Raw genomic sequence first — 6,278 nt, 5'->3', positions numbered from 1 at the left:
AGCTCAATAATACAATAGTTCGGGAACATAAATTATCACAAGCATGAGACAAATATAAAGCTAGTCCATCCACAAGAATAACAATAAATCTGGATGTACTACTTGAGCTTGTTCACCGGGGTCAAGTTTTCCACACGGATAGATATGGATATAATGTTTACACTACTTGATCATGGATACGATGATTTGGAAAGAATTGACTCTGCAGAGTTTGTACTTAACCACAGCCAACGGATTTCAGTAGTCACGGGGACTAGTTCCGTCTATGGTGTTTTGGAAGAAACACGTCTAACCAGTACACACCCAATTCAACCATCCGAAGCCAGGGATCACCCTCGGCAACATTCAAGAAAAACCTTGAGATGGGGAGGCTACAACCTCGCGTAGCATGGGATCAAATTTCTATACGCGCGCTCTAAGGGGGTGCCCCCCTCTCGGTCCCAACCGGAAACACCCATGCCCCCTGACCGGATGACTGGCTTTAATCCTGGGCCAAGGTACCATCATCCCGGCCTCTCTGTTTGGTGTGTACACGGAAAGAGGTTACCAACTTACTAAACCGCATCCTGGCAATGAGACATGTGGTAGCACGGAATGGGGAAAGAACGGTAACGTGGCTCCAACCACGTTAACGTCGGAGGAAGTCGGATGACGCAAGGCTGGTATGCTACAACAGTACCACCTTGCTGCCCTTCATGTCACCACATGATTAGGCCATCTCTCATCAGAGATCATCGCGACTTTGGAACAACCGGGTCGTTGCCTTACAAGCAACGAGGTATTTACCGACACTCATATGCCACGCACAAAATCTCACGTGAACATGTAAAACACCTGTCATATCAAATGTTCAAAACATGCTTGCCTGGTTCGGAGAAGTCGGAGTCTAGCTCGGCGAAGTTCGCGGCTCCTTCACCTCTTCCGGAACCTACGACAATCACGAAACGGGCACTAACGTGAAAACCAACACATGCACAGAAACTTTTCCAAATATTTTTCAAATAAATCCCATAAAAAACTAGACAAAATTTGAAGATTGTCAGAAAAAGAATCACTCAAAAATTCCTTTTTATTAAAAAGTTAAAAAGGTTTCTGTCCAGGGATTTATCTGTAATGAAACAGAAAAGTTCCAGGGTTTTAACTGAGAAAACAGAAAACGCTTCGGTTGGGAATGCGTAAGCGCAAAGGAGAAAACGTATTTTCCCGAAGGCGCCAACAGAAAACGGTTCGGAGGAGAATAGAATAGAGGCTGACAGGCGGGGTCCACCTATCAGGTTTAAAAAGCTCGCCGGCGCGCGAAGACTGCGGTGGACGCCGGTGTCGAACCACGGCGAGTTAGGAGAAACGGAGGGTACCAAGAGCTTCAGCGTCTTCTTCCGCGTCGGTGGGTGGTGGACTCGTCCAACGGGGAGCACCACGTCGACGGCGACACTATCTCCGGCGGACGGCGGCTCGGGTGAGGATGGGGAACTCCGGTGGAGGGCTGCAAACTACGAATTGAGGTGCGGGTCAGAACGAGGGATGCAAGGTGAAGCTACTGGCAAGAGAATGGAGGCGGAGGAGCGCACACGGGGGCGAATCAGGCTGGATCCCGTGGCGGGTCGCGGCGGCCGGAGTCGAGGAAGGGGACCTCCTCGGGGCTCTACCAGTGGCTAGGCTTGCTCTAGGGGTAGTGCAGGGATGGTGGGTGCTCGAGTTGAGGCTCAGGGCCTCTATTTATAGGCAGATCGACGGGGTGGCCGTGAACGGAGAATCTCCGGCGAGCGATTACGGCGGAGCAGTGGATTGGCAGGAGGTTTGAGTGGCCAGGCTGCATCAGTGGAGGTTATTGGAGTCGTTTCACAGCTAAACGGGGTCGGTCTTGGCGTAATGGCGTCGGTCCACGGTGAGGTGACCGCACGGGCTCAACGGCGGCAGAGAGCGCGCTCCGCACCCTGCGGTTCACGACGAGAGCGGCAACGCGTTCGGGGGAGTGGAAGGCCACGCGGCGAGCTCCGGTGGTTTGGGCGGCGCTGGGTGGCGTCGTCGGCGCCGTGTCTCCCGCTGGCGTCCGCAAAGCCGCCGCCGGCGTCGGTCACGGGGCGGCGCACCTTCTGCTGCACGTCGCCGACGCCCGCAAGGCGCTAGGCGTTCGTGCGGTGCAGGAACAAGAGGGCGGGGACGAGGAGCAAGGCGACGCGGTGGTACTGGCGAGATCGATGTCCTTCTCTGAAGAAAACGACAGCAAGCCACTGACTGAATCTCTGAATTTTTCTGAACTTGATACAAACAGTGCACTGCAGGTGTTCGACAGGAGGATTTTGCAATGAGATAAATTTTTCTGGAGCTGTAACTTGGTGAGGTGACCACTCAATGCACCCAGAGGCTGCCTGATTTTACTTGGAATTTTTGGAGAAGGTTTTGAATGAATTTCACCAAATTTGACAAATCTGGTCCAAACTTGCAGCAAGTGTAGTTTGAAAAATTTGAACTGAAGACCAGTGGATCTTCATGGTTCTTGATTGAGGGTTCAAAGGACTAGGAGGGGAGAAAGGTTTGGGGGCAAAAATCAAGACAGAAAGTGGAGTTCCTTTGTAACTCTCCAAGTGCTAGAAGAGAAGGCAGAAATTTGTTTGAATAGAATATAAATGGAAATAATCACATGGGGAGGTTCAACTTGCTGGATTTGATGCAAATCATGATCCAAAGGTGAGGAAAGGGTTAGGAGAGGGGATTTTCACTAAGGCCATGGCAAGAAGGAATTTTTGAAAGTGGCAAAGGATTTTCCAGAAGCCATAGTGCAAATTTCAAGGAGATTTTCAAAAGTCATTTCCCAAGTGAAAATATTTTGTCTTGAGTCCAAGTGACAAGCAAGAACCTCCAAGACCAAAGACAGATCTTGGTTGAATCCAAATAAAACTTTTGCCATAAAGAAAAATATTTGAGAGTGAGAGTTCTCTTGAAGAAAAATTTAAATCACTCCCCTCAAGTCAAATAAAAATCTTTTAAAAAAATCCAAATAAAAAAAAACTTGGGTGTCACAACACCTACCCCCTTAGGAAAAATCTCGTCCTCGAGATTTCTGCTGACCCTCAAATAGATATGGATACTCTGCTCGAAGGAAATCTTCCCTTTCCCATGTAGCTTCATCCTCAGTGTGGTTGCTCCACTGAACCCTGAAAAATCTTGTCGTTTTTTGACGGGTCCTCCGTTCAGACTCTTCTAAAATCTTTACTGGTCTTTCTCTGTAGGTGGGATCTGGTTGCATATCAATGTCCCCATGAGGTACATGCTTTTCTGGGTTGCTCACACATTTTCTTAACTGTGAGACGTGGAACACGTCATGGACGTCTGACAGCTCCTTGGGGAGGTCTAGTTGGTAGGCTACCGTGCCTCTTCGTGCCTTTACACAAAATGGTCCAATGAATCTTGGGGCTAGCTTCCCCTTTATTTTGAACCGTTGCAGACCCCTCATAGGAGATACTCGGAGGTATACGGAATCATCGGGTTCAAAGCTGACCTCACGATGCTTCTGATCATAGTAGCTCTTTTGTCGGCTCTGTGCTGTCTTGAGTCTGTCCCTGATCTGCTTAACTTTCTCCTCAGCCTCTTTAAGCATGTCTGGGCCGAAGATACGGCTGTCACCTGTTTCTGACCAATTCAGTGGGGTACGACACCTTCGTCCGTACAATGCTTCAAAGGGTGCCATTTGCAAGCTGGCTTGGTAACTGTTGTTGTAAGCAAATTCGGCATACGGCAAACTCTCTTCCCAACTGGATCCATAGGTGAGCACACAAGCTCTTAGCATATCTTCTAGGATTTGGTTTACACGTTCTGTTTGTCCATCAGTCTGAGGGTGGTATGCTGTACTGAAGGCTAGTTGCGTGCCCAGAGCTTGTTGTAGGTGATCCCAAAATTTGGAGACGAATTGGGTGCCTCGGTCTGATATTATAGTCTTTGGGACTCCATGCAAGCAAACTATACGGGAGAGATAAAGTTTTGCCAGTCTTTGGGTGGAGTAGGTAGTCTTCACGGGAATGAAATGAGCAACCTTGGTTAGTCGGTCTGTGATAACCTATATGGCGTCATTCCCACATTGTGATCGGGGTAATCCGACGATGAAATCCATTCCTATTTCATCCCATTTCCACTCCGGTATTCTGTTTGGTTGGAGTAGCCCTGCTGGCTTTTGATGCTCGGCCTTGATGCGCTGACACGAATCGCAACAAGCAATGAATGTGGCTATATCTCTTTTCATACCGTGCCACCAAAATCTTTCCTGAATGTCCTTGTACATTTTGGTTCCTCCAGGATGAATCGAGTATGGAGCGGTGTGGCTTTCCGTCAAGATCTGTTGCTTGAGTTCCTCAATGTTAGGCACGCAAAGTCTGTCTCGGTACCATAATGTTCCTTCACTGTCGGTGACGAACTCGGAAGTCTTACGAAGATTCATTTTCTTCTTTATGCCTTCAATGCTGGGATGTCCCTGTTGAGCCTTCTTGATTTGTTCCACCAGGGTGGGTTGTATCTCCAGGTTCGATACGGTGCCCTCGGAGACTAACATCATGCTGAGCCTAGCGAACTCTCGCTGAAACTCAGGCCTCAAATTTTGCTGACCGTCACTGTCCGGGCTGGGGTTTCGACTAAGGGCATCGGCCACTACATTTGCTTTCCCTGGGTGGTAGTGAATGCCGACATCAGAGTCTTTGACCAGTTCCAACCAGCGTCGTTGGCGTAAATTCAGCTCTGGCTGTGTGAAAATATATTTGAGGCTCTTATGGTCCGTATATATTTCACAGCGATTTCCCAACAGAAAGTGCCTCCACTCCTTGAGTGCATGTATGACTGCTGCTAGCTCCAAGTCATGTGTTGGGTAATTTTCCTCATGTTTTCGCAGCTGCCTGGAGGCATATGCGACAACCTTGCCATCCTGCATTAGTACGCATCCGAGTCCTTTCCGGGATGCGTCACAATACACCTCAAAGCTCTTGTGTATGTCTGGCACAGTTAAGACCGGTGCGGTTGTCAGCTTCTTCTTGAGTTCTTGGAAGCTCTGCTCGCATGCTTCCGTCCATACAAATTTCTTGTCCTTCTTGAGTAACTGTGTTATAGGTTTTGCCACAGTGGAGAAACCTTCAATAAATCTTCTGTAATATCCGGCCATTCCCAGGAAACTCCGCACATCAGTAACATTGGCGGGTGGCTTCCAGTCCAGTATGGCCTTGACTTTTTCTGGGTCTACGGCCACGCCTTCTTGGTTCAGTATATGGCCTAAGAAACCAACTTGTCTTAGCCAAAATTCGCACTTGCTAAATTTGGCGTACAACTGATGTTTCCTCAATTCTCCCAAAACAATTCTGAGGTGCTCAGCATGCTCTTCTGGTGTCCTCGAGTAAACCAGAATGTCGTCAATGAATACCACCACAAATTTGTCCATGAATTTCATGAACACTTTGTTCATGAGGTGGACGAAATATGCGGGGGCGTTCGTTAGTCCAAAAGGCATCACTGTGAACTCGTATAACCCATATCTGGAAGTGAAAGCTGTCTTGGGGATATCTTCCGTCCGTACCTTCAATTGGTGATATCCCGATCTCAAATCAATTTTTGAGAATACCTTGGCCTGTGCGAGCTGGTCAAACAAATCATTTATTCGTGGCATCGGATATTTGTTTTTGATGGTGACCATATTGAGGGCTCGATAGTCTATGCACAGCCTCAGTGTCCCATCTTTCTTTTTGGCGAACAACACAGGCGAACCCCAAGGTGGGGAGCTGGCTCGAATAAATTCTTTGTCCAATAATTCCTTTATCTGCTTCTTCAACTCCACCAATTCTGAGGGTGCCATTCTATACGGCTTCTTATAGATGGGAGCGGTGCCAGGTGCTAGTTCAATGCTGAATTCTATTTCTCGGTCTGGTGGCATGCCTGGTAGTTCTTCAGGGAACACATCAGGAAACTCGCATACCACTGGAACCTTCCTCAGTTCTGCAATGTCCATTTTGTTCAGTTTTGGTTTCTGTGATCGTGGCCTTTCTTGAGCGGAAACTCTTATTGTCTTGCCGTGATGGTGAGTGAGAATCACTGTCCGATTGAAACAGTCGATGAATCCTTTGTTGTTGGTCAACCAGTCCATCCCTAAAATGACATCCAGTCCTTTACTTTCCAACACGATGAGATTCGCGTGGAATTGTAGTCCTTTGAACTCAGTGACCACTCCTTGGCAGTAACCCTGAGTGATTTGCTTATTTCTGGGGGACTTGATGATCATAGATTTTTCCAAGGGGAGTATCGGAAAA

Source organism: Aegilops tauschii, chromosome 3 (assembly GCF_002575655.3).
Source record: "Aegilops tauschii subsp. strangulata cultivar AL8/78 chromosome 3, Aet v6.0, whole genome shotgun sequence".
NCBI classification, from domain to species: Eukaryota; Viridiplantae; Streptophyta; class Magnoliopsida; order Poales; family Poaceae; genus Aegilops; species Aegilops tauschii.
The sequence above is the reverse complement of the archived record's forward strand: the minus strand, read 5'-3'. Positions refer to the sequence as shown.